Source organism: Vulpes lagopus, chromosome 24 (genome assembly GCF_018345385.1).
Source record: "Vulpes lagopus strain Blue_001 chromosome 24, ASM1834538v1, whole genome shotgun sequence".
Taxonomy (NCBI): domain Eukaryota; kingdom Metazoa; phylum Chordata; class Mammalia; order Carnivora; family Canidae; genus Vulpes; species Vulpes lagopus.
In genome coordinates, this window is record NC_054847.1 from 9,315,523 (window position 1) to 9,342,688 (window position 27,166).

The 27,166-nt window shown below is 52.6% G+C and overlaps 1 long non-coding RNA gene across 2 annotated transcripts; it reads right to left on the reverse strand.

Moving 5' to 3' along the window:
- Positions 1-782: 782 nt before the first annotated feature.
- Positions 783-27,166, reverse strand: LOC121482165. Of its 2 annotated transcripts, none has more exons than XR_005985523.1 (3): positions 27,088-27,166; positions 24,963-25,067; positions 783-9,556 (listed from the first exon to the last, which is right to left on the reverse strand). It is a non-coding gene; the product is annotated as an uncharacterized LOC121482165 (long non-coding RNA). The 2 variants fall into 2 exon arrangements; XR_005985524.1 differs by lacking the exon at positions 27,088-27,166 and adding an exon at positions 25,710-25,925.

Genomic DNA, 27,166 nt, shown 5'->3' on the forward strand with positions numbered 1-27,166 from the left:
CCCTCCAGAAGTAACACGTTTGGAGGTGAGGCCGAGAGAACCTGCTGAACAACTGCCGGTTAACAGCTCCACATGTGGGGTGCGGCTGCGTGCGGCTCCGCTGGGGCCCTCTGCGCAGACAGGCAGCCGCTGGTGTGAAGGCGCAGTGTTAAAAGTGACACCAGAGTGGTGGAGGCGTCACTGTCAGCTGTTGCAAAAGATGACACCCGGGGCCTGCAGGGGTGGGTGGGTGAGAGCGCAGGAGCGGCAGCCCCTCCTTGCCTGCTTGGGTCCCAGGATCCCGGGCTGGCGGGAAGGGGTCCAGGAGGAAGCGAGCTTGGCGAGCCCGCTCAAGGGGGGGGTCTTTATCCCCGGCAGCCCAAGTGCAGGGACCCGAAGCCGTGGGGACGGCCAGGAATGCGTGGAGGTCAAGGGGCTGCCGGCAGGAAGGAACGGGGCCCTGGCGTCAGCAGGCCCCACTCTGCGGGATGCTGCGGGATGCTCAGTCCCCTTTCCTCCAGCCACTTCCACTAGGTGCCCTTTCTGGTCCTGCAGGCGGCAGCTGGGATTTTCACAACAGAGGTGATAAGCAAGGTCTAAAATTTATGATCCTGTTGTGAACGTGTTAGGGACACACTTCAAACGCTTAGAGAGGCATGCAAAGTGCAACTCTTGTCTGGTGCTGGGCTGTGAGGGTGTAATGACCAGGGTCATTTGGATGAGGGCACAGACATGTCCTCGATGGCTCCTTTCTTCTCAGCTGCTACCATCACCAGAAGCCGCAGAGAGGAGCAGAGAAGGGAAGCAAGGGGAAGGAGGGAGGGGATTGAATTCCCCAGCAGTGTGTGAATAGGGCAAGGCGGTCGTGTCAATCCATTTTGCAGATGGAGAAACTGAGACCCAGAGGGTCTAATCAGTCTCCTCTGCAAACGTAGCTAAGGTCATCCAGCTGGTGCATCCCACAGGAAGACCTGTATGCTTCTTCACTCACAGGCGGCGAGTGTAGGTGTAAGGTCTGACCCGTGTCCAGCTTCAGCTGGGGGCTGCGCCAAGTTTCGTGGGAAAGCAAAATCAAGAATATTCACTCCCTTGGGTGTGAAACAAAACAACTCGCCTCTAGCTTTACGGTTTACAAGACACTCCTGTTTATTATCTCATTTTCTCCTCACAACAAACACATTATTACTGCCATTTTGCAATTTAGGACACTGAGGCTCCGAGAGAGGACACACTGTGTTCGACACACTGTGTGCGTGGAGCTCCTAAAGGCTAGCTTGGAGCCCCCGTAGGCTGACCCCCTTCCAGGCTCTTCTCCATCCTAAAGGTCGCTCAGGGCAAACCCAGATGTTAATCTGCTGGCCCCCTCCCATTTCCTCTTCCCACATGTGCTCCACCAGCCCCGTGGGAGCTGATTGGACCCCGAGTGGGTTAAGGGGAGCCATCTATTGGTTGGCCCGCAGCCAGTCAGATACGGCTGTAGATCTGGCTGGAGTCAGCACAGGGAGGCCAGGGAGCTGGGCGGTGGAGGCCCAGATTGGAAGCTGTTAGCCTGGAGTCTGCATGTTTCCAGCTTCTGAGGTCCTCAGAGCTGTCCTGGTTTCTCCCTCGCTGCCCGTGCCACACCCCTCCCCATGCTGTGGAATCTGTGATTCTGCATTAATAACCTTTCCCTTTCTCTACTCAGGGTCAGTAGGGCTCCCTGCTCCACAGAGGTCAGATCGCCCAAGGCGCCAGGGAAAGCAAGCCGTCCTGCAGAACCCGGGAAGACTGAGTTCACCTGCTCAGCCCCAGCCAGCAAGGCATCTTCTTCCATTTGAGATGACATCTTTCGGGGGGGGGGGGCACGGTGCCTGCCTCCTGTACCCACCCTCTGGAGTGGCAAGAACAGGGTCATCCGCTCCACTCTGGTCTGTGCTGAGAGTTGGCATTTCCACCACTCTTGTGCTGCCTGCCCAGCGCCTGGCCTTGTAGCCACCCAGTATCCTTGCTTGTCCTCACAAGCTCGGCCTTGAACTATTTGTTTCCACAAGTCTCACAAGCCTCCTTCCAGGTTATGCATTTAAGAAATGTGTGTTGAGTGTCTGCAGTGTGTCAGGCACATTTCCCGGAGCACATGTGTGAGGTTCACCTTCACCTTCTGACTGTAGGACCTGTTTTCCTGTTAGCCCTGCTGCTTGGGGATGAGTTAGAGCCAGGCTTCTCTTAGGCCAGAGTCTTCACTTATTTCTTCCTCTGATTTTGCTGTCCTTGTGGCCCTGGGTTAAAGGCCATGATCTCCATCTAATTCCTGGGAAGGTAGGGTTTGGTCCTTCTTTTGGCTGGGCTTTGGGTGTGTCCCAGCCCTACAAACAGCTGGATTTCTGCAAAATTGGGTCAGAAAAAATACAGCCATTCTGGAGAATTTGCCAGCTGTGGGCCTTTCCTTCTTTCAGCTGGGCTAATGTTTCCCTACAAACAGCTGGATTTCTGCAAAATTGGGTCAGAAAAATACAGTCATTCTGGAGAATTTGCCAGCTGTGGGCCTGGTGTGGAGATGCCACTTTGAGAGCAGTGTCTCCGGGGGCTTGAGTATTTTCACAGCCTACTGATAATCTCATCTCCCTCTCCCTCATCACCTTCCCACCCCTACCCCATTCCTCCCTTTGCCACCAAACAACCCTGACACTGTGGTCTCCAAGAGCAACTCCATCTTCACCCTGTTCCCTCAGCAGCCCTAGCTCTGCCCGGCTGTACTGCTTCCCACCTAACAACTGTCTCAACCCCAGGCAGCAGCTGGCACCCTCCCATGGCCCTCCCCTTCCCCACAGTGTTCCCTCCCTCCCTTCCCCTCAGGTCTGCTCTCTCAGCCTCTGTGTTACTCCCCAAGTCTTCCCCTCCCCTTCCCTCCCCTCCCCATGTCTGAATCTTCCCTGGTAGTGCATCATGACCCCAGTTTACAGATGAGAAAGCTGAGCCTAAGAGAACATGAGCTACCTGCAGGCAGGTAGCTGGGAATGGTGGACCTGACTTGCATCACATCTGCCTGGAGACCCACCCCAGGCATCCCACCCCACCCCCCGGGCACAGGCAGCTGAACTCACCACATCTGACCAGCATCTCCTGGAAATCACGACTGACCTGGGCTTTCCACTCCCCTGAGAGCACAACACTTACCTCCCTGCAACCTTTTCCTCCCACTAGGCCACACATCTTGAAGATGTTTCTCGATCACATTGAAACCAAGATGTCACCTTTGACCTCCACATGTCTGTCGTGGATGCGTAAGGCTGCATATCTCAGTGCTTCAGACACCATTTGTGGTTTCTCTCCACAGTCTGTCCATTTTCCCTTGGGTGGTTGATTTTCCTCTCACTGCAGGAATGCTTTAGCATTTAAGGAGACTCACCCTGTGTCATGTGTGTTGCAAATTTTTTTCAAGTTTTTTTTTTTTTTATGGTGGGATTTCAATATAATATGCAGTTGAATTTTCAATATTTATTTTTTGGCTTGACATTTAAGTCAATCCACTGGGCTTCCTTCTGCAGTATTATTCTGGGGTTTTAGGGTGTGAAGGCTCCCCTCACCCCTCACCATGTAGGTGGATGAATATTGTCCATACAGGTTCACCCCCATTTGGAGGAAGCTGGAGTTAACACAGGAAGGCTGACAAAGCCCTGTATGGACAATATCCATCCACCTACATGGCCCAACACCAATTAGGCTTCCTTCTGCAGTATTCTTCTGGGCTTTTGGGGTACATGTGAACCCCTCCTCCTAAGGATGCCCTGGTGAGGATATAGGAGGGGAAGGTGGCCCATCAGGGTTCATGTATCCCACAGGACAGAACAGCAGGAGGCTTTAGGACATCCCCTAACTGGAAAGGACTCTTCTTCCACTTGGCTGGGTGAGTGAAGCCTGGGGGAGGGGAGTCGAAAGATTTCGGGGTGGAGGGGTCTGGAGGCAAGGAAAGATCCATGCCAGGAGGAGAGCGGAGTGCATTCCAGACAGGAGCAACAGTAGGAACAGAAATGTGCAAGAAGATGGCTTATTTGGGGGAACAATAAGCCGTCTGCCGCTCGGGGACAGGTTCGAGGAGGGAGGAGGGATGAGGGGATGGAGGCAGGCCGGGGACACCAGGGTCGCTGGATGGGCTGCAGGAGCTATAGTGGTGCTTGCAGCGGCAGGAGCAGCTATGCTGCCTCCCACGGGGTGTGTGTGTGTGCCTGTGTGTGTGCCTGTGTGTGGCGCGTGTGCAGGCTCCAGGGTCCCCGGGGTCCCGACAGCAGGGAAGGGCGGGGGCGGGTCCCTGGCTCGGTCTGGTGATGCCCTAATTAAGCTGCGGGGACATTTCCCAGCCCAACTGTCACCCGTGCGCTGTGCAAGCCAGGAATGCATATTCCCCAAGCGCCAACAGAAGGAAGTTCTTCATAGGAACGGAGCCCGAGGGCGTGAAGGGAAAACAAGCCCTGTTCACACGCAGGCAGCGCATCCGCTCGGCACAGGCCCGAGGAGGCGGAAGCGGCCCCGCACCGGCGTCGGGGCGCCGCGAACCCCGCGCAGATGCTGAGCCGCCCGAGCCCGAGGCTCTTTTTCTGCCTGGCCCTCTCGGGGACCCAGGGGCGCCCCCAGGCCTCCCCCTTGCCGTCCGCGAGGTCCCGCAGCTCCTGGTCCCCCAGATGCCCTTTCCCTGGGGTCTCTGTGACCCTGTGACCTGGAGCGAGCCACTCCCCCGTTCTTGGGGCTTCTGCCTCCTTCTCTGAAAAATCGGGTTAATAACAAACCTTCCTGGCGTGTTGCCAGGACTGAAGGAGCTCCTTGAGTGTTGCTGGCTCTCGGCAGGACTCCGTGAAAGAGCTGAAAAGATGTCTTAAGAGGAATTTCTCCTTTTCCTGCTCCAGAGGGTTTGCCTTCGGTTCCTCCAGGCGCTGCAGTGGCTGCAGGAGGACTCTCCAGCAGGGGGGCATCGCTGTGGCACTCCCTGGCCAACCCCCTTCCCAGTTCCCTTCACCCACAAAACAGCCACGGGCGTCGGTGGCTTCAGCTTCTGGACACCCAGCCAGGTCCAGATCTGGTGGCTGCAGGCCAAGCCGTGTGGCTCTGCCCACCTTAGCCTCCCTGCTGGTGCCCTGCAGAGGCTTCCGTGAAGGGAGTGAGAGCATGTACTTAGGGGCCCAGTTTGGAGTTGGATTCCAACTTGATGGTCCCAATAGCATCTGGCCCCGCGTAAGCTTACTTTGTTACTGGCTCTGCCTCCCACCTGCCTCCTCTAGCTCACTGCCACCTCTCTCTTTACCTGTCAGGCTCTCTTGATTGTGAGCTCCTGGAGCAGATACCAAGTCTCCTTCGCGCTGCTTCCCCAGCATCTCACACAGTGCCTGGCACACAGTAGGTGCTCAGCGAATTGAACCGACAATGCAAGTGGCAGCCTGGAAGGTATGGGTGGGGGACACCCAGGAGAACCTCTTTGCACAGATAACCAACGTCTAGAAAGCCTTAAGTTCTACCATTGGCCAGCTCTTTGGACAGGACTGGCCACATAGTTTGCAGAATCCGCTGTAAATAAAAATGTGGTTAAAAAGTTAAGAATTTCAAGAGGGCAACAGCAGAGTATTAGAGCACAGGGCCCTTCTAAGGGCTACTGCATAGGGCAGGCGCCCATAAAACAGCCCTGTCTCTGGATCTTGGAGGTCAGATGCCTTGAGTGTCTCCTATTAAAATATTCCCACTGCCCCACCCCAGCCCCCCTTTCTGGGGCAATGCCTGTAAATGTGGTCATGCTCAGCTGAACTACAACATTTCCCTTGTAAGGAAAGAGCTTCTGAAAATCCTTGAAGCAGTCGGTGAGGATGTGGCCATCCTTCCAAACAGGCTGATGAAAGTCTGATTAAAAACAAAAACAAGACCCTAAGTAGACTCTCTTTCAGGGTGACTCAAGCTTCTCAGGCCCCTGCCCTGCCCATTGTCCTGCTAATCAGGCCTTTCTTCTGTTCTGTGATTATGTATTGAGCACTCAGTGTGTGCAGGTGCCGCGCTAGACCTGAGACATACAGCAGTGGCCAGGGTGGATGAAACCCCCGTCCATCTAGGGCTGGCACTGTAGTGGGGAAGATAGACAATAAATATAAATAATGGCACCAAACTACACTATAATATCAGGTTGTGCTGAGGGCTAGCTAGTTAAAAAAAAAAAAAAAAACACCACGTTAAAGGGATGGAAAGTGGGGTAGGTGTAATGGCAGATAGAGAGGTGAAGAAAAGCCTCCCTGAGGTGGTGCCTTTGAGCAGAGACCTGAATGAGGGGAACAGCAAGCCTCACCCTGGTCTGGGGATAGGGTGTTCTGAACTTTGGAATAGCAAGTGCAAACGCCCTGAGGCAGGAATGTGACTGGCAAGAGCAGCAAGGGGACAGGCATGGGAGTGTGGGAGGAGGTGAGATCAGAGAGGTCATGGGGACTCAGAGCAGGCAGGGGCTTGTAGGCTCCAAGAGGAGTTTGGATCTGATACCAACTGGCCAGAGGGCAAGAACTCATTAGTGTAGTTGACAGCAGGCTGTCATTTCCCTTTTCAGAGATGACTCCCAAACCGCTTTCCCTGGCATCCTGAGCTTCTGTATTTCAGCTGCCCCTCAGGAGCCAGGGCAAGATGGCAGGGAACACAAGAAATGAGAGGGTCCTGGGTTCAAATCTCTGTTCTGTGGGCACTGTTTTGGGACTGGGGTCAAATGTTTAAACTCTTTGAATCTCAGACTCCTTTATCACACCCTCCAGCTCTGCTGGGAGGGCTAAGGATGTAAAGCACCTAACAGGCAGCCTGGCACACAGTAGGCACTCAGGGGTAGTTAGAAAGCATTAGCTGCAATTGTTACCCTTTTTACCTTTTCCAGAGCGTTCACAATTGGTTTTAATCACAGCATCTCTAGAATTCCCATGTCTCCACCCTCTGGAAGAACAATAGTGTTTTGTTATGTGCATTGTCTTCAAGTTTCCTTCCTGAGGGAGAAATGGAAAGGAATTTAAGGTTTTTTCAATACCAAACCCCCTGCCTGGCACCTAGCACTCCTGTATCCATATCATCTCCAGGCAAGCCCTCAAGCCTGGGCGTGGGCACTATTATCCCATTTCCTGGGCAAGGAAGCTGAGGCTGAGAGGGGCTCAGGGAGGTAGTGACATAGCTAGTAAATGACAGGCCTGTGGTCAGCCTGGTGACGATGCTGCAGGCCAACTGGCTGCTCCTTTCATAGTTTTCCTGGGAAGGAAGGAAGGCCAATGGCTGTGCGCTCAACTGGGCCCCCGGGGCCCAAGGCTGGGGTTTGAATCCTTCCTGTGCTTCTGCCAGGGAAGTTACTGAGACTACTGTCTAACTGTTCCATCCTCATTTTCCTCATCTGTAAAATGGGAAGAATAACAGTCCCTCCCCCATAGAGTTATTGTGAGAAAGAGATGAGAACGTGTGTGTACACTTAGGACAGTCCCTGCCCAGCGCACGGTCATTGCTCCAATAAAATTAACTGTCATATTATTGGAAAGCCACAACCCAGTGTTTTCTTAGTAGTGCTTTCTGAATCAGACCCTCTAAGCCTACCCCTCCCTAGGCTGCCCCAAAAGCAGGGAACTGGGTGAGAGTTTGACTGTGGGGGGGGGGGCCCTTCAGCAAGCATAGTTGGCGACAGCCATACACCTCACCCCATGCTCTCCTGCACTGGGCCTTTGCACTCCCCCACCAACAGGTGAATCTGGAGCCAGCAGTGACACCACCTGAGTTCTAAACCACACAGCTTCCCGCTGTTTCCCTTAGGGTGCTCCCTTTGGGGAAGCCAATTTCCACAGAAGAAGTCCAAATAACAATCACCCTGGAGAGACCTTGAAAGGGTGCCCAGAGCTCACCAGTGTGCCAGTGAGGTTGTGTTGGACCCTCCAGACTAGCCTGCCCATAGTCTCTGCCATGCAAAGCCTGGCCCGGACTCCCTACCAGGAGCCTCCTTTAGTGCACCAGGGCTGAGGCAATGCAGAGGTGCCGGGGTCCCTGAGGCTGGCTGCTAGGTAGGCCCAGGAGATGCCCCAGCCTGCTCTGTGTGCTCTAACAGGCTCACACACGGTCTGACCTGAGGTGAGGGGAGGTTCCGCTTGGGGCTGCCTTTGGGGATCCCTCTGGGACAGCCCCAGCCTGCTGCTCCTGTAAGCATCTCTTTTGAGCTAGTGATGCCCTTGCTGCTTGCAACTGGCCATGGTGTGGGTTTCCATATCATAGATGAGCAAACACTAAAGTCAGCCTCACCCCTGCCCTGGCCCAGAACCAGCTCGCCACTGGCATGGCCTCTTTCCTCGAGAAGCTCCCAGTTTCCCTGAGGGAGACAGACCTGTGGGACCACATCCCTTCCACAGATCCCCAGGCCTCAACGCTGGGGCCAGGGTGGGCCAGGTTTACCAAGGAAGTGGTCTGTCTGTCTCTTGCTACTCTGACCGTAAGTCCAAAGATTGTACTGCTTTTTTGACATCCCCAGGTGAACAGCATTCCTCTCATTTCATAGTTGGGCACACAGAGGCTTCTGAAGGCCAAAGGCCTTGCCGAGTCTTTGCAGCCTGTTGGAGTGCAGAGACAACAGTCAATCTGAGGTCTGCTGGGCTGAAGGAGCCTCAGAAACCCTATGTCTAGACCTCTCCTTGTCCAGGCTGTGGAAACCCAGGAGTGGGTGTGGGGGTGGGAGTGGGGCAGGGAAGAGATTCACCGACAGACCTGCAACAAGTCAGAGATGCAGCCAAAAGGACCCCTGACCCCCACCGTATCCCTTCCCTGCCCCATGTGATCCCTTCGGTGGCACGCCTACCTCCAGAGACCCTGCTTCCTAGAATGTAGCCTGCAATTCCCTCATTGGTGGCTGGTTTTTACATGGGTTCAGTTAAAGACATCTCCCCCCCACCCCCCCACACCCCCGTCCCTGACCTCAGGGTCCCAGCTTTGAGACCTACCTCCCACGCCTGGCGTGGCAGGGAGTTTGTCATGGTGCTTCTGTACTTTGTATTCTGCTTATCTCCTGGCAGGGTCAATATTTGCTATTTAAATGAATGTTATTTGACTGTGTTTGAAGTTTTTGCATTTTGCCCCAGATTTTGGGGCCCTGGAAGGGAGAACCTGGTATCAGGGAGGTAGCCTGGAGTTCCCAGCAGCCATTGAGACCTAGAGCAGTGAAGAAATCTGCCTAAGATTCTCCCTACCAACTCCTTTTTCCACTGCTTCATCCATATTGATATTTAGACACATGCTCTTACTCATGATCACATCTATTCATTAAAAACCATTCCTGAATGCCAGCCTCTTGCCAGGCACCACTAGGTCTGGAAAGGGTAGAGGTGCATCAGCACAGTGTGTGGCAAACTCTTGCCAAAACTCACTCCTCTATCTCCAGCCCCCTACCCCACGCCACCCCACCCCCACCCCACCCCCAGTCTCCGCCAGCAAGATTACAGCTCTCAGGCTCCACTGCAGTTAGCTGTGGTCAAGTGGTGAGTTTGGGCCAACAGAACATCTGCAGAAGAGGTGAATGCCACGTCCCAGGCCCGTCTCAGAATCCTCTCCAACATTTCTCCTCTTCTCTGCCTTCCTGTTGGAATAGGAAGATCCACTGGAGAGCTCCAAGGCTGTGCCAGCCAAGACGGCAGCCACTAGATGCTGGTGGCTATTTAAATTTAAATGGATGCAAAGTCCAAGTTAAAAATTCAGTTTCTTGGTTGTACTAGCCACATTTCAAGTGCTCACTAGCCAGATATGCATGGATATCTCAGAAGGCCCCAGGGCAGGATGCTGCTCCAAGACCTCAGAGTCCGGAATGATCATGTGGCAGGCTACCTACCCCCTAACTAGAGATATCCATGCTGAACTATGTGTGCGAGTTAGCAACTTTTACAGAGTTCAGAGCAGCAGGGAGCATTTGTTATTTACTTAAGTAATATATATCTTTTGGCCTGGAGGAGCTTTCCATCTAGTGGAGAGGAACAGACCATAAACATTCCTGTGCGCTGCCGAAATGCCCAACCAGAGAGGCATGGAGGCTGCAAGAGCCTGAGCCTGGAGACAAGGTTAGGAAGGTCAGAGAAGGTGGGCCAGGTGGAGGGAGAAAGGTGAGGCATTTTGCCTCTGTTTCTCCTCCTTGCTTCCCAAAGCCCACCTCTCCCTCCTCCCCACTGTCTCCCTTCTCTGGGCAGATGGCACCACCCTGATCCTCCTTGGGGGGCTATAGCACCCCGACTCTCAGTACCTGTTGTCTGGGGAGAAACTGGTTTCGTTGGAAAGGGAGAGGCGTGTCTGAGGCCACAGAGTGAGTGGTGTGAGGACTGAGCAGGCCAGCAACACGCAGGGGCTGCAGGAGCTAGAGCATAAGGTTCCGTGCTTTCTCCCAGAAGACGGGAGTGAGCCTGGAGACCAGGGCTGGTCATCCTTTCTGGTGGTCACCACCTGCAGTGAGGACAGCCTGCTGGAAATAGAAGTAGCAGGGAGGGAAATAGAACCAAGAGGTGAAGAGACACCGATGCCCAGGACGCTGTATGCCTCAAAGCAGGTAACCCTGGGCTTCTTCGTTCAGTGACTCCTAAATGCCCTGTGAGACTTGTGCAAGTTTGAGCTGAGAGCTGTGACTTATACATGCCTCCTTTTATCAAGATCTTTCCTCAGGTAGAGCTCTGATAAACTCATTTATATAGTGGTGCCAATTCATCCAATACACGCGGCTGGAATATGTCTCATCAGAGTCTTAGGAGTTCATGGTGAATTTTCAGCAATGATCAGTAGTAGTTGATGGGGATACCGGGTGCTATTTTCAGGGCAGGGAGCTTTATTGTGTCCATACCTGGTGAGAAAGGGAAGGAGTACAGGGCATCCCGGGCCCTCAGCCAGCCTACTGACCATTAGCAGAAGGAAAAGATAGGAGAGACCCCCAGATGGGGTGGAGTGAGCAGAAAACTCAGACAAAGTAGAGATTCCCTAAGAAAGTCTCTAAAGTAAAAAAAAAAAAAAAAAAAAAGAAAGAAAGAAAGAAAGAAAGAAAGAAAGAAAGTCTCTAAAGTCTGACAAAGACAGGTGGTCCTTACATTGGCCATCGGTCTCAGGCCAGTGCGGGGACAGCCAGCCTGAAGTGAGGGATCTCCCTTTCACCTCCAGGGCTCTGGGGCCCAGAGCCCATGGCCTTTGGCTCTGGGTTTCCTCCCTGAGGAAAGATTGAGTTCTCTCTTTCTCCCAAACAAGGCCGCAGGATCTCAGGGCCTGGGATGTGAAGGGAAGACCAATGTGGGAAGCAGGAACAGAAGGCCCAGGCACTAAATCTTGAGCAGTCTTAGCACGTAGCTGCCCATCTCAGGGCTTCAAGCTCTGGTCCATTGAAACAAGTATTTTGTTTTGTTTTGTTTTTGTTTTTTAAACTAGTTTGGTTTTGTATCTTTTTAGCTACTGTACCCACCAGGGTAATAGTAGGAAACAGATTATCCACTTGAAGTAGAAAGACTTGAGGGTTTAATAAAAGAATAGCTACAAAGTAAAGGCCAAGGTATATAGGTCACCACGAGGGATCTATTTCCACCTCTAGGCCTTGTCGGATTCCAAGCTTCACAGAGGGTTGGGACCGTTCAAAACCCCTACACCCCTCACTGTAAGTTCAAGGCTGTAACACAGGACTCAGAGCCTTCGGTTTCTTCTCCCAGAATTCTGCAGGCAGATTGATTTAAATGACAATAGTCGGGGCACCTGGGTGGCTCAGTGGTTGAGCGGCTGCCTTTGGCTCACGTCAGGATCCTGGGATCCTGGGATGGAGTCCTGCATCACGCTCCCCGCAGGGAGCCTGCTTTCCCCCTCTGCCTATGTCTCTGCCTCTCTCTCCATGCATCTCATGAACAAATAAGTAAATGCTAAAAAAGAATGAATGACAATAGTCCACAAGCAAAGACTGACCAGGATAGAGTCCAAGCAGGAACAGGCTTGGAGGTCACTGTTCAAACCACCAGAAGAGACTGTCCTGAGGTGCTTTCAAGAGAGAGAGCCCACAGTAGATCCGCCGCTCAGCAGCTCAGCCTAGTGGAAGGGGGCTGAGCCCGACATGGCCTGGGAGCTCCAAGCACCCCAGATGTGGCTTGCAGAAGCCAAGGATGGTTGGTCCTAGGACTGTGCCACAAGGAGGCCTCAGCCGTGTGCCTCGCCCAGTGGGTCAGGGCCAGAAGGGCTCCAGGAGCATTCGATCTAGTTCCTGGCAGGCCAGGGCTTTCTTGCCATCATCCTGGGATTCCTCTGTCATCTAGAGAACACTTCTAACGATAACTGGACACAAGTTCTGAAGCCAGATGCTTCTTTGCAGTGTCTCTGTCTTCTTACCTGTACAAGGGGGATAATAGCAAAATCTACCTTATAAGTCTAAATAAATTAATAGATTGAAGGGTTTTAGGGCAGGCTTGTCCATAGTGAGGTCTCGGTGTATTTCAGATATTATCATTGACAACAAGCCCTGGACTTCCTCTGTGACCTGCACCACCTCGTGGAAGCCCCCCCACAACTTAGGGCCCACCTGTGCTTGGAACCCCAGTCCCAGCACTCTTCCCCCAGGAGCCCACGCCACACTCAGGTCTATGTGACACATCCAACCGTTTTCCAGGATGGTCTTTGCTCTCGAATTGTTGACTCTTTTCTCTTGAGAGACAATCTGGTGCAGTGGAGGGAACCTCCATTTGCTCATCTGAAAAACTGACTTGTTATGAAAAGAAATATATTATGTACGTTGCTATGCCGAGAGCTTGCCGGGCACCAAAAAGGTCATCGCCTTTCCGTCCCTGGGAGGAATTCCTGCAGAGCCGCAGCACAGCCCGGGTCTCCCCAGTGCACTTTATCCTCAGATTCACGGGCAGCGCTGGTTAAAAAAATCCAGATGCCTGCGCCCTGCCGCACCTTCACCGAGTCGGGTTGGGGCGGAGGCCGCGTTTCAACACCTGTGGTCATCTCCCAGCCCCCCAGCTGGCCCCCGTGCCTCCAGGCTTCGAGGAGAGCTTTGGGGGGGTCTAGAGGGTGGAGTGTGTAGGGCACAGGGGCAAAGCGCAGCCTTGGAATCACGCAGCCCGGCTGGGCGTGGGCTGAGCCCTGCGCTGGCCTGGCCGGATGACCTTGGGCAAGTCACCTCCCCTCGCCGGGCCTGCTCTCCTCCTGCGTCAAAGGCGGCGAGAAGCACCAGCCCGCGGGGAGCAAGTCGCGCCAGTGAAAACGGGCCGAGGCGCCCTTTGGTTGTCCCTGCAGCGACCAAGGGGACTGAAAGGACCATGACTTCCCCAGAGGTGGGCCTTCAGCCCAGGTGCCCCGGCCGGCTGGCACAGGAGGGGTTAACGATGCCTGTGTCCGAGGAACAATAAGTGGCCAACGGTGGAAGCGCTGAACTGCGCTGATGGGGCTGACAGGGGCTATTTTCGGAGCCCAACCGCACGGAGTAATAGGATTGGAGCGGAGGCAAGCGTGACCAGAGCCGATGTTCTCAGCTACCGAGGCAACGGCCGGCCCAGCCGGCTGCGCCAAACAAAACACTCCGCGCCCCCCCCTCGCGGGTTTTATCTTGACCTTCACGCACGCCACCCTCCCCGGCAGCAAGAAAAAGATCGCTTTTGATTTCCTAACTGGTGCGCTTCAGACCCACGGCTCCCACACCCTTTGGCTCCAGCCTGATGTCCACAGCACTGTGGGGAAACTGAGGCAGGAGAGGCCCAGCAGGTCTTTGTAGAGCGGTCCGAGTGGGAGATGACTCTCTCTCACTCCCCCTGTCCTCCCTCAGTACCCAGCAGCTTGGGGCGGGAGTGAGGGGAGCCCTTTATCGCTTCGGGGTCCTCATGGTCTCATTCTTCTATTAAAACCCCTCCTTGGGGGATCCCTGGGTGGCGCAGCGGTTTAGCGCCTGTCTTTGGCCCAGGGCGCGATCCTGGAGACCCGGGATCGAGTCCCATGTCGGGCTCCCGGTGCATGGAACCTGCTTCTCCCTCTGCCTGTGTCTCTGCCTCTCTCTCTCTCACTGTGTGCCTATCATAAATAAATAAAAAATTTTAAAAAAAAGAAACATTTAAAACCCCTCCTTGGCAGAGGATTCCTTTCTCCCTTTGCACACCTGGGGAGAGTGTCCAGCAGCCTTGGCATTGCCACACCCACCAAAGCTTGCTTGGAAGGGGAAGGCAGGGCAGGCTCCTACTTTCCAGGCCCAAATGGTCTAGCTGGGGTTTAAAATCTGTCAAGAGGTGGGGGCTTGGGTGGCTCAGTGGGTTAAACATCTGCCTTCATTTCAGGTCATGATCCCAGGGTCCTGGGGTCAAACCCTGCGTGGGGTTCCTTGCTAGGCGGGGACCTTGCTTCTCCCTCTCCCCTTGGCTTGTGTGCTTTCTCTCTAAAACAAATAAAATCTTAAACACACACACACACACACACACACACGCACGCACACACACAAACACAAAAAACAAAACCTGCCAAGAGGGAGCAAGGCAAGGGGCAGCTCTATGTATACCCAGTGATACGGGGGCAGGGACACCCTCTTGAGGCCCCTGGCCTACACTAGGAGTTTCATCTCTTTATCCTCATACCTTGTGACACAGGCTTTCTTGTTCCAATTGTCACAGGCATTTGGCCATTTACTAAGAAGTGGCAGGGCTCCTTTGCTCTCTCCTCAAGGTGCCAGGAGATCCTAGGGCTCAGAAGGGGCAGCTCCATTCTGTGTTTGGCCCATGCCCTTACCAGGACCTCCCCTCCCCAATGCCAAAGTTCATATACAGGATTCCCCCCTCATCCACAGTTTTAGATGTAGCCTGGGAGCAGATGATCCTCGTTCCGACCTGTCAGAAAGTCAATAGTAACCTCACACTATGTCACTCTGCCTACATCATTCTCATTTCACCGCATCATGTAGGCATTTTGTCATCTCCCGTCATCACAAGAGGAAGGCTCAGTATAGGACAGTAAGGTATTTTGAGAGAGACCCACATTTGCATAACTTTTATTACAGTATGTTATTATAATTGTTCTATTTTATTACTAATTATTGTTGTTCATCTCTGACTTTGCCTCGTGTGGAAATCGGACTTTATCAGAGGCATGCATATATAGGAAAAGACATAGTATATACAGGGTTTGGTAGACACTGGAGGTCTTGCAACACAGCTCCCTTGAATAATGGTGGGACAACTTATATAACGAAATCATACATCTAGGTAAGTGGGACTGCACATGCTTTTTCTTCTTTCCCTCCTATGTGACCTTCCCAGTAGCCTGCCAGAGGCACCCAGAGCCTCAGGGAGGATTAGGGTTCAAACAAGGCCCCAAGGGAAAGTATGCGTGAAGCCAGACTGGGATCTCCACGGAGCCCACAGCACAAGAGTTTTGAAAGATGGGCTTTCCTGCAGGAGAAAAAGGTTTCTAAGTTCTGCACGTTGTCCTTTAGGTATCAAATGCAATGCCTGAAGTTTCCAGGTGTGAGGTTTACTCTCAGCTGGTGTAGGGTAGAGAGGACACAGAATGTGACAAGGAGGTGAGTTTGGGCCAGACAATAGGGACATTCAGGGGGTGGGGAGGGGGGAAGGTTTTGTGGCTGAGCATGCTATTGAGTTCCACAGGACCCTGTGCCCCTGGCAGCCCAGGCCAGACCCCAGGAGAGAGAGAAGAAAGAAACTCCGTAGCTCAGAGGTGATGCTGACTGAAGCTGTTCCTCCGCTATCCCCTATGCTTCTGGAACCTAGGACCCAGGCTCCCCAGCATGTGCTCTCACTGCCCCCAGAGTAGAGAGTGACATAGTCCCAGAAAGCACTAGGCCCTCAGCTAGCACCCAGGGTTCTTAGGCTTTCAGCTGTCTGAAAGAGAACCAGAAGGGAGCTGAGAGTGGCTGGTGAATTTGCAAAGGGGTCAGCCCTATAGCCAAGAACTGCAGATTAGCCAACTATACGAGGGGTTATTGGGCTGGTAGCTAGGCCACCAGGTAGCAGCTCCAGGGGGCAGGCGGGGGTGTGATGGGAATGAGTGGAGGATGAGCAGCAGGGCCCAGAGCAATCCTTCTGCAAGGCTTAAGTGCAGTGCACAGAATTTGGGGCCCCCCTCCCCCCCACAGAACTGGGGGGCTTGTTGCATACAAAATGGCTCATCCCCTGTACCCTGGAGACCAATGTGCCTTGAAGGCGCAGCCACCTCCCCTGCAGCCTAGCAAAGAGGGAGAGGGAGGAGGAGTGGCCTCTTGAGAGCAGAGACAGCCCTGCAGTGCCTCTGACCTTTGAAAAGTCAGGTACTTAGCTGAAGGGTGAAATGCGCTTGAACTAGGAAGTTAACTCTCACTTGCTCAGCAAGATGCTGAGGTCAGGTGGGGTGTTGTGTCTGTGTGTGTACGCGCATGTGTGCATCCAGTTGAGCCTTGTGTACATTTGGAGCCCCTGGCCCAGCTTGTGGTGGCCAAGAGCAGCTCTTCAGGACTGAGTCTCTCCAGTAGGCAGTGTGTCAATAGCAGTGGGCCCCAGTTCCCCCCAAAGCTATCTCTGATGGGCAGGTTTGCAGAGCAAATGAAGAATGTAAACAGGATTGCAGGAGGATTAAGGGCTTTTGGCAAACAAAGTTCCCCAGCCCCGGGGGGCTCCCCTGGAAGCACCTATTGACAGGCAAACAAAGGATGCACTAATTTATCCTTTCACCAGGGCCGCACCCCTGGGGACCCTGCCCCTCCCCAGTGTCCTCACCGGATCCCTAGTTAACCTTGATAATGTAAGACACCTAGTTCTGTCCTTTGTGTCCCCACCCCAACATCCTCCCCCACCCCCCATGGTTACGGTGAATTAATGAGGTGTCCATGTGACCTGCCCGCCTCTGTTTAATATGCGACAGAGGTCAGAGTCACTGAAGCCCGCGTTGTCCGGGCTTGTCCAGAGGGGGAAGAAATGGCTGATCTGGGGTTTTATGTTTCTATTAATACCTGAGCACAAACGCATTGTGACTCAGCTCATCCTGCCTCAGGGGCCACCTCCCTCCCTCCCCCAGCACAGGACCTGACCCCAAGGGTCCGAGGGGGAGGGGGAAGCAGAGGGGGTACTGGAGGGTCCAAGCAGGTCTCAGGTCCAGCGACCCACTGAGGCAGGACTCAGGAGTGGGTCCCCAAACCAGCATTTAAGAAGCATTCCTTGATGAGGAACAGAGGGCTAGCTGAAGACTAGCCCTTTGTTCTCCATCATTCCTGATGACATTTCGGTTGGATGATGGATTTAGGAACCATTGGCCCAGTTCCTATGGGACATCCAGATTCAGTGCATGAATGTTGACTGACTATATACAAGAAGGAATGAATGACCCAGCCTGCCCGACTTGCTCAGTAGTGTCCAACTCCACCACTAAACAGACCCCGTACCTTCCCCTCACCTATGGAATGGCCTTTGGGGAAGACTTAATGAGATACTCCGCTTAAAAAACTTGCAGAGTGCCTGACACAAGACCACAGAGTAGAGTAAGGGCGGAGAGACATATAAACCTCTTTATTGAGGGGTGATTCACATCTGATAAAATTCACCTGTTTGAAATGTACAATTCAATGATAGCAACATATTGTTATGACATGCAGTTTTATTAGTCTACTAGTATTGATATTAATTTCCTTTCCCTCTCCCCGGGTTGTCCTGGGTGGGGCCCGTGGGAGGCAGGCCTCTGCGTGCCAAGGTTTGAACACTCTTCTTCACACAGGAGCCTGTGTGATCCTGAGTGTGGCTTCTCCTTCTCCTAGCCACGCCTCTCAGATAAACACCCTGGCTTCCTGCTGCGTCCCTGTGCTCCGAGGACATAGCCCCTGACCACACACAGTTTTGAGGACTGAGAGTCGCCACCACTGGGCAGGTGTCTATGCCCACACCCTGTGGTCTTCGGATGGTTCTCGGGGACCAAATGGGTTACAGGGACAGGGGTGCACCTCCCTCTACCTCCAGGTCTCCAGCCATCCTGCGCTGACCCTGATCCTGAGGGTGTGCAAGAAATGTCTCGCCTTTTTAGGGGCACCTTTAATGGCTCCTTCATATGGTATCTGGACTACACAGGGGAGTTCTATGAGGACCTTGAGCCAGAAGAGATGGGAGCCGGGCTCGGGGCATCAGGGTCACTGTGCTGCCCAGCACCCCTTCTGGCAGACCTGAACTGGCCTGTTTTTACTTCAAGATGCCCTTGAGCAGCTAAAAAGGTCTGTTCTTCCCTCCTTTTCTTGGGACTTGAGTTCAACACATTCACTGGTCTGGCTCTGGAGTTTGTCAGCCTGTTCTTCTGCACCTGTATGTGCACCGTATGTGTGCGTGCAGGGAGGAGTGCATGTGTGTGTGTGTATGTGCACGTGCCTGCAGGACCGTATATGTGCACGCCGCATACATGCAGGGATGCGTGCATGTGTGTACTTGTGCGTGTGTCTGCAGGAACGTGTGACATGCACGCGATGCATGTATCTGAACACACAAAAGTACACATGAGCCAAGATCCTTCCGATTTCCAGTGTGTAGGCAGGCATGTGCCCAGATACATGAGTGTATGCGTGCGGATACGCAAGGGGGTGTGCACATTCATTTAGACGGATGTTTCAGCCGTGCCATCTGAGTAACCACAGCTGTCAGATCAGGGTTCAGAAACACTGACCGCCCAAGACCAGACACGAGACTCCGCTTTGCTGCATCATCTCATCTAATCATAGCAACCTGAGGATGCCTTATTAACCTCTTTTGCAGATGAGGAGTCCAAGGCTCAGGGAGTAGTAATTTGAAGTAGCAGAACTGGATCTGACTGGTTCCAAAGTGTTTGCTTTGTTGTTACTCTATGTTGGCTGCCTACAATGGTTGGAAACACACACACACACACACACACACACACACACACATGCACTGCACATTTTAAGAGCTCACAACCAGGGCCAGTGGGTTGCTTTGATTGTGAAGACATCTGGAGTGTGTTTGTTGCTGGGGAGGTCATTGAAGGACTGGCCTTGAGTGCAAATGCTCAGCTCAGACAACTTGCCCAACAGGGTAGGCAGGCAGATGGACATTAGGGCCATGGGGCAGCATCCTGCAGAGGCTCCCTGATGAGAATGGGCAGACCCTGTTTCCTTTACTCACAGAACAATCTAGGCCCCTACTTTGAGGAACCCCAGTCTAGCCCTAAATCCCTGCCTTGGCAAGAGAACAGCCCCATGTAGGAGCCTGAGGAAAAGGCTCCCCCCTTGCCCTTACCTGCTCTCTGCCAGACTTGGAGAGACCCCGTTGTGCCCTGTCAGTGCCCTATCGCTCAGACTTAAGCAGTGTCAGGGAGGGAGGGAGGGAGCAAGGGAGGCCCTCCACTGGGAAGCCCCTTGGAAAAGAAATAGCTGTGCTTTGTGCCTGTTGAATCAAAGAGATGTGTCCAGCTGTGTCCATCCTTCTCTCCTGTTGACCATAAAACATTTTAGCTCTGGAGATGGGGGGCCTGTAAGGTGACTTCAGGAGCCCCTTTGGAGAGGTATCAGGTCATCCAGTCATAAATCAGTGTGTGATGAGGCCTGCACTCAAGCACTGGTTCTACACGATTACCATGGGCCAGAGCAGGAGTCCCAGGATCCAGGCAGGGGGCTCTTTGCGCACCATCTCCCTGAAGACTCCCAATTATCCTCCAAGAAAGGGGCTTTCTGCCCACTTCAGACGTGGAATGGTGCCTCTCTTGGCAAAGGCAATGCAGAATAGGGAGGAGGGGCTTAGGCCCCTCTCATTTGCCCATCTCTTGCTGCCTCTGTGTTCTGCTGCTGGGAGACATGGTTCTTCATCATCAGGAGGTTCTTGGGGAGCACCTTGAAGGGTCCTTGCTGTCCTGCAGCTCAGTGATAGACCTTTGGCTTCTCCAGGTCCCCAGTCTCCTCTCTCCTCAGACATACCTCAGGGCTATAGCTCTGAGTCACTTTGGCTAGTCCAAGTCCTCACCCATGCAAGGGGCTCAGATGGGGCTTGGAAACCTCAGGATCTAGCAATCAGCTGGTGACCTTGGGCAAGACTGTCACTAATCCCTGGGACCCTGGGTACCTTGGCTATGTGCCCATCAAGTCTAGGTGAAATTGGCCACTGGGTTTGCACTCAGGGCTCATAGAGTCAAGATCCATCTCTATTTTTTTTCCTTTTTTTTGAGATTTATTTACTTATTTGAGAGAGAGGGAATGAGGCAGAGGGAGAAGGGGCAGAGAGAGAAGGAGAAGCAGACAGGAGCTGAGCACAGAGCCAGATGTGGGGCTCAATCCCAGAACTCCAAGAGTGTGACCTGAGCCAAAGGTAGACACTTAACCAACTGAGCCACCCAGGCGCCCCCAAATCCATCTCTTATTCTGAAACTCTCCAGAGGGCAGTCATGGTTCCAAGCCTGGTCTGCCCTCCACAGAAGTACCAATTTGGGTCCACTGAGCAATAGACAGGGGTTTATTAGGAGGAAGGCCTATGAAAGAGGAAAGGTGGCTGGAGGAGGATGGTTCACTAGAGCCTCAAACCCACATGCCCACATGACCCTACACGGAGGTCTGAAGCCAAGACTGCTCCCCAGAGGCTTCCCAGGCTGAGTAGCAATAGCCTGGTCCTAGGCCCTCCCCCTGCCAGGTTCAGTCCCTGATCTGCCTGCCCCGGAAATGGAAGGCCTTGACCCAGAATCAGAGGAGATCCCAAAGGTGCTGCCCTGGGGGTTGGAGTCCCTGTGTTCACATAGCTGAAGGGCAGGCTCATTCTTGGAAGGAGGTGAAAGGGCACCTCTGTAGCTGCCACACTAGCCATGTGACCCTGGACCTGCAATTAATACCTCTGAGTTCAGCCCTGTTGTTGGAGACCCCATTTTCGAGGCCATAGCGAAGTGCCTGCTGTGTGGAAGTGATGAGTAGTGGTCACTGCTGTCATCGCCATGGTTTTCTGGTGTGATTCTCCTTGGACTGTTGAGATTGAAGCCCTGGAGAGAAGCTTTCACTCCTGCCTTCTCTCGCCCTAGACCACTGGTGGGGCCATATGGGGCTCTCACCAACAATTCCTACTGTGAGGGAAGTGGAGGCAACAGTTGCCATGCCTGGTCTCTGTCTCCATCCCCAAGAGTGAGCCTTGTGTGATGGGTAATGATTCTGGATCAATGGTGTAATGAGACACCCACCCACCCCCCAATTCCTAACCTCCGCTACCTTAGAATGTAACTGTATTTAAAGAGAGAATCTTTAAAAAGATAATTAAATTAAAACAAGTCATTAGGGTGGCCCTAACCCAATATGCTTGGTATCTAATAAGAAGAGGAAATTTGGACACAGACATTTACAGAGAGAAGATGATATGATCACTCAGGGAAAATGCCGACATACCTAGGCCAAGGAGAGAGGCTTGAGACAAATCCCTCACTCATAGGGCTCTCAAAAGGAACCACCTCAGCCAACATCTCGATCTCAGACTTCTCGCCTCCAAAACTGTGAGATGATGGATCTCTGTTGTATAAGCCGCCCCCATCTTTGTGATTGGTTATGGCAGCCCGAGTAGGCCAACACACATGGTAAAAAGGCATCAGAGTGCTTTCGGCTGCAAGTAACAAGATACCTGACTAAGACTAGCTTGACCCAGAGGTATTTAATTACTGTATATAGCAGGAAGCATAAGGGAGAAGATTCCACAATGTTTCAAGGCTCCTACCTCTTCCTGGTTATACACTTTGCCTCCCCAGTTGGGCTTTTGTTCTTTGGCCTACTTTAGATAGGTCATCTGGGAGGGCCTCTCTGAGGAGATGACACTTGACCAAGTCTTGCAGATTGAGAAATGTCAGCCCTGGGCAGAGATGGAGGAGGACCTGCTTTGCTTTGTCAGGAAGCCAGCAACCATGTCCCCTTTGGAGCTGGGGCTGGGGAACTATTGGCCACTGACTTTGTCTCCCAGCCCAAGGACACCTGGTCCAATGCCTGCCTTCAGGCGGTGCCAGGCGTCCATCCAGCAGAGACAGCTCATTATATTCGACTGTTTTCCATTCCTGGCAACATCAGTTGAAGGATATGCAAATAAGAAAATCAACTGAATTTCTTTCACAAAGAACGACATTTAATCAGCACAATAAATCCTTACATATAGTCGTTGGCTGAATAAGATGACAGTTAATGGAGAGAGAAAGGGTAGAAGGAAAAGTATGAAGGGCAGAGAAGAGCAACAGAGAAAGACCTTGGTTATAGTAGGGCAAATAAAGAGCCAAAGGCTCTGGAGACCTGAGGTTGTCCATTCATTCATTCACTCAACAAACATTTCTTGAAAGCCTACGAGGTTATAGATACAATATGAAACACTAAAAACATGGGTGGGAGTGATCAAAACAGATACTGCTCCTGCCTACAGGGGACTTCCAGTGCACTGGGAAGAGGAGGACAATCACAAAACAACCTCACAAACACATGGTTACAGGCAATAATAAATACTATAAAGAGGGAAGGAGGTGAAGAGAACCTTCCTCATAAATTCAGCTGGTTGAGTGGGAGTTAAGTAGGCAAAGATGTTGGGATTGAGGGTTGGTGCTTCCAACAGAAGGAAGAGCCCCTGCAAAGGCCCTGAAGGAGGAGGGAGCATGGCTCCCTCAGATCTGAAGGAAGGCCAAAGATGATATAGCACAGAAGTGGAGCAAGAGGGTAGCAGAAGGTGCAGCTGAGGAGATAGGCGGGGCCAGATCGCACACGATCCGCTGGGCATGGTGAGGAGCTTGGATCTGTTTGGAACTACAGTATTAGGATTTGCATTTTAATATCACTTTGGTATCTTGGTGAAGAATGGACCATAGGGACAAGATGGAGGCAGGCAGGCTGAGAGGTCTTTGACCTTGTCTAGGCAAGAGATGATGGTGGCTCAGCTTAGGAAAGGATTTCTTAACCTCAGCACTGTTGAAGTTCTGGGCTGGATGTGGGGCCCACTGTTGTGGGGACTGTCCTGTATATTGTAGGATGGTTACCAGCATTCCTGGCCTCTACCCACAAGATGCCAGTAGCACCCACCACAAGTCATGACAACCAAAAAGGTCTCCAGACTTTGCCAAGTGTCCTTCAAGGAACAAGAACTTTGGACTAGGGGATGATGGAGAAATGGAGAGAAGCGGATGGCTCAAGAGCAAGTTGAGTGGCACCTGAACAGGACATGGACATGGCAGCCGAGTGTACAGGGTGTGAGAGAGGAGGGTGCTGAGGACAGCTCCCAGACACCTGGATGGATGTTGCCGCTCACTGACATGGAGGCTAAGGAGAGAGAAAGCCCAGTGTGTAGTGGGATTGGGGGTGGTGGGATCCAACTGGGTTCTACTCTGCGCCAGCAAAGAGGCCTCAGGCATACAATTTTTTTCTTCCGTGGTCTCACTTTTCCCACCTTCAATATACAATGTTTGTACAAGGTCTAGAATAGCAAATGCATAAAGGTGCCACTTGACCTTCCTGCACCGGAGGCAGACATAACTAATCAATTATGGCTCCCTGCACTTGGAATCTTATTCACACAGTGCTCTGGACAACTGCCAGTGGAGGCATGGCATGAGAGACAAAACCTGTTTGCCATCCCTGAATTTGGAACTCATTTCAGTCCCTTCCAACCTGCTCATTTTTGACACCTTCTTGGTAACCAAAGTACAGTTGATAAATTGTGAGCAACCATGTCTGAGCAGGAGTGGAGACTCCCCAGATTTCAGGCCAAATACTGATCTTACTATGTCATCCACCCCCAGTGGAAAGCAACAAAATGGGAATTCCCTATTTAGGCCCTTTGTTGCGAAAATGCAATGGGGCTTTGGAAGTCTCTAGTGGCAGGCTCCTGGAAGGTCCTGGGAGAGATCCTGTCTCTCAGAGCCTTTGCCACCATCCTCCCCTCTTGCTGGCCATGTCTCTGAGATTGTCTGCCTGTCTCAGCTTCCATGTGTTCTGCGTCCCCCTTCAGCTCATTTGTGCACTCTGTCACTTTCTCCTACCAGATCGGAACACTCAGAATGGAAGTAGATGTTTTATTGTGGTTTTTTTTTTTCACTTTTATGCAAGAGCACTTGATGCTTTCTGTTAGCGCTTTAAAAAGCAGATGCATGAAATGTGAATTTTTAAATATTTGTCTCCCTTCCAATTCTAATGATGCAGCAAGCCCTCCATTAGAATAACCTGATACTCCTACTGGGGGCAGAACTGTGGCCCTGAGAGATCTGGTCAAGTCCTAACCTCCCTGGACCTAGGAGTGTGACTTTATTTGGAAGTAAGGTTTTTGCAGATGTAGTTCCATTAAGATGAGGTTACCCTGGATTAGGGTGGGCCCTAATCCAGTCATTGGTGTCCTTGTAGGAAGGGGCAAATTTGGATACAGACACAGGTAGAGAACCATTCCAGCATGATCAAGGCTGCGGTTGGAGTGATGTGTCCAGAAGCTATGGATGGTCAGTGACTGTCAGCAATTCCCAGACACCAGGAGAGAGGCACCCTCAGTCCACTGAAGCAGCCAACCTCCTGACACCTTGATCTCAGAGTATTGGCCTCCAGGATTGTAAGAGGATGAAAATTTCTGTCATTTTAAATCCCACAGTTTGCAGTAATGTGCTATGGTGGCCCTGGGAAACGAAGACAACCTCCATCTCTGATTCCCCAGGCATGAGGCTACCATTTATATCTGAATTGCTTGTGGGTTTTTTCTCTGAGTTCAGTGACTCTCAGTGGAGAAACAGATCTCCCACCCTCACCTCTTTGCCCTTGGACCTGGATTAGACACCTGCTTCTCAGCCTCCTGGCTCCTAAATGAGAAGTGTGCAGAGAGGTCTGTGCCTCATGGGCCCCGCCCTGTGGTCACCAGTCTTCAGAAAGGCCTCAATGATCTTGGCCTCCTGGGATTCCCATCATAAAGGGCTCAACCCTGCACTTGACCAGCTCATTTCACCTGCTCCATCTTGATCCCAGCCCCCTTGGGTTCGGTCTGTATTTTAAATATTGACCATTGTTCATCATGGATGTTTTTGCATTAGTTTTGATTTTTCAAAATATTACTTACCTGTGGTCTTGAGTTTTCTTGGCCTGCCTTACATTTTGCGCATGAAGCGAGGGCCTCCCTTGACTGGCCTGGCAGTGGCCCCTCTCCCACTGCAACAGCGCTGACCTATGTGACAGGTAGACGGAGTCAGAAGCACGTGACTTTTGAAGCTAGGTCACAACAAAAGACATTAGGGCTTTCACTTGGTCTCTCGGGTCATTCACTCTGGCAGAAGCCGGCTGCCCTTTGGTGAGGACCCTAGCAGCCCTGCAGAGAGGTGCGCGGGGTAGGAACCGAAGCCTCTGGCCAACAACCAGCCAGCCCCGGTGTACCAGGCGAGTGAGGGGCCACCTTGGAAGCAGATCCTCCAGCCTCAGGTAAGCCCAGCCCACACATTGATGCAACCTCATGGCAGATACCATGCTGGAGCCATCAACCATGACTCACAGACACCATGAGAGATAATAAATAGATATTGTTGCTTTGACCCACTACGTTTTGGAGTAAGTTATATAGCATTGTTGATGAGTACAGTTCTCAACTTCAGTTAATAGCATCCTTCTCCCTCCTCCCTGCCAGCTCCCAGTGGTCCATCAAATGTCTCACTTCATGTACCACTGCTTCCAGGAAGTTTTCCTGATGCCTCCAGCTGGATTAAGCTCCCCTCACACCCTATGCTCCAGCAGCAGTGATCTATCTGTCATTTCTAGAAAGACCTTTCTCTACCCCTCCCCCAGCTCCCATCTCCACCCCTGCCTCTATACTCACTGCTCTCTGTGGCCGGAATGTTGTTCCTGTCTGCTTTTCCTTCTTTCAGACTCGGCTCAGACATTGCCTCCTCCAGGGAGTCTTCTCTGACCCCTGGGTAGGTTAGCCGTCCTCCTGTGGGCCTCCTGAGTGCCCCACACAATCTGCATCACTTATGTGGGGGTTCTGTGATGCTGCTGGCCTGCTCGATTGTGAGCTTGGGGAAGGAGGAAACCATGTCTTCCTGTCCTGAACCTGCCACAGGACAGTGAGTGTGGGGCTGGGGGGCACGTGTCAGGGAATCATGACAAGAGGTGGTTGAGGTCTCTGCAGCAGTAATTCCCAAACCTGGTGGGTGTCAGGACTTGCTGCTGAAATTTTCAGAGGTAGAGATTATGGCCTGAGAAGGAGATGTCTGCCTCCAAGGACAGACAGCATGGACACCACCCGGAGTTCAAGGTTAGTCTGGCACCACGAAGGAAAGGATGGCTACAGCAGGACGATAAAGCAGGAGCTGCAAAGTCAGCACGGAGAGGGGCCAGCAGGACAGCGGAGTTACTGGTGCCAGGCGAGGGGGCAGGTGGGGACAGTGGCAAGCTGGCCAGATGAGCCCCTGCCAGCTCCCAGCTCAAGAGTCACCTTTTCAAGAAGGTGTTCATGGACCCAGGCTGGAGCAGGTCGGTGACCTGAGCTCTCTTAGCACCTAGCACTTCTCCCTTGAAGGGCTTACTATTACAGTAATTAGCACATTTCTTGTACCATCAGGGTCAGCCTCCCGGACAGACGGAGAATTTCTCAAGGGCAAGACTGTGCCCGTGTCCCTAGTACCTCACCGTGCCTGGCACTTCGTGGATGCTCTATTTCTATTTGTCGAGGGAGTGGATAATTGAATAATGTTACAACCGAACTTGCAGGGTGATGTGATGGAAGAAGGGAGGTAATTGTGCGTGAAAATAAATGAGTGTTGTGTATGTCACACAATAAGATCACTGGATAGAAGAATAAGCCCGTGAGTGAAGCACGAAGTCGATGATACGGGCCACCTGAACTCCTCTCCAGGGAGGACCTGCAGGGGGGTTACTGCTTCAGTTTCTGAGTCCTCATGTGCCTCACCTCGGCGGGAGGTCCTTCCCTATTTTCCAGCCCCCCCCCCGCCCCCATCCTGCGGAAGAGAGCAGAGTCTTCCTTGCGAAGCCACTGGCACCTTGGATGTGCCCGCCTGTGTATTTGAACCTCACCTCACTCTGCTTCACTTTCAGGCAAGGAAGCAGAGAGGCTGGGTTACTCGTCCCAGTTACCTCTCACCTCGGAGTGAGCGTGTCTGAGCATCCATCTGGCAGCTTTTCCCCTTCCCTACGGCCCACCACCCACCATCCACCACCCACTGCCCACCACCTACCTGCAAGGGCAGGCCCAGGAGTAGGAGGAGCTCCCCGGTGGCCCCTTTTTTGCCTCCTACCCCCAGTAGGTGCTACGTG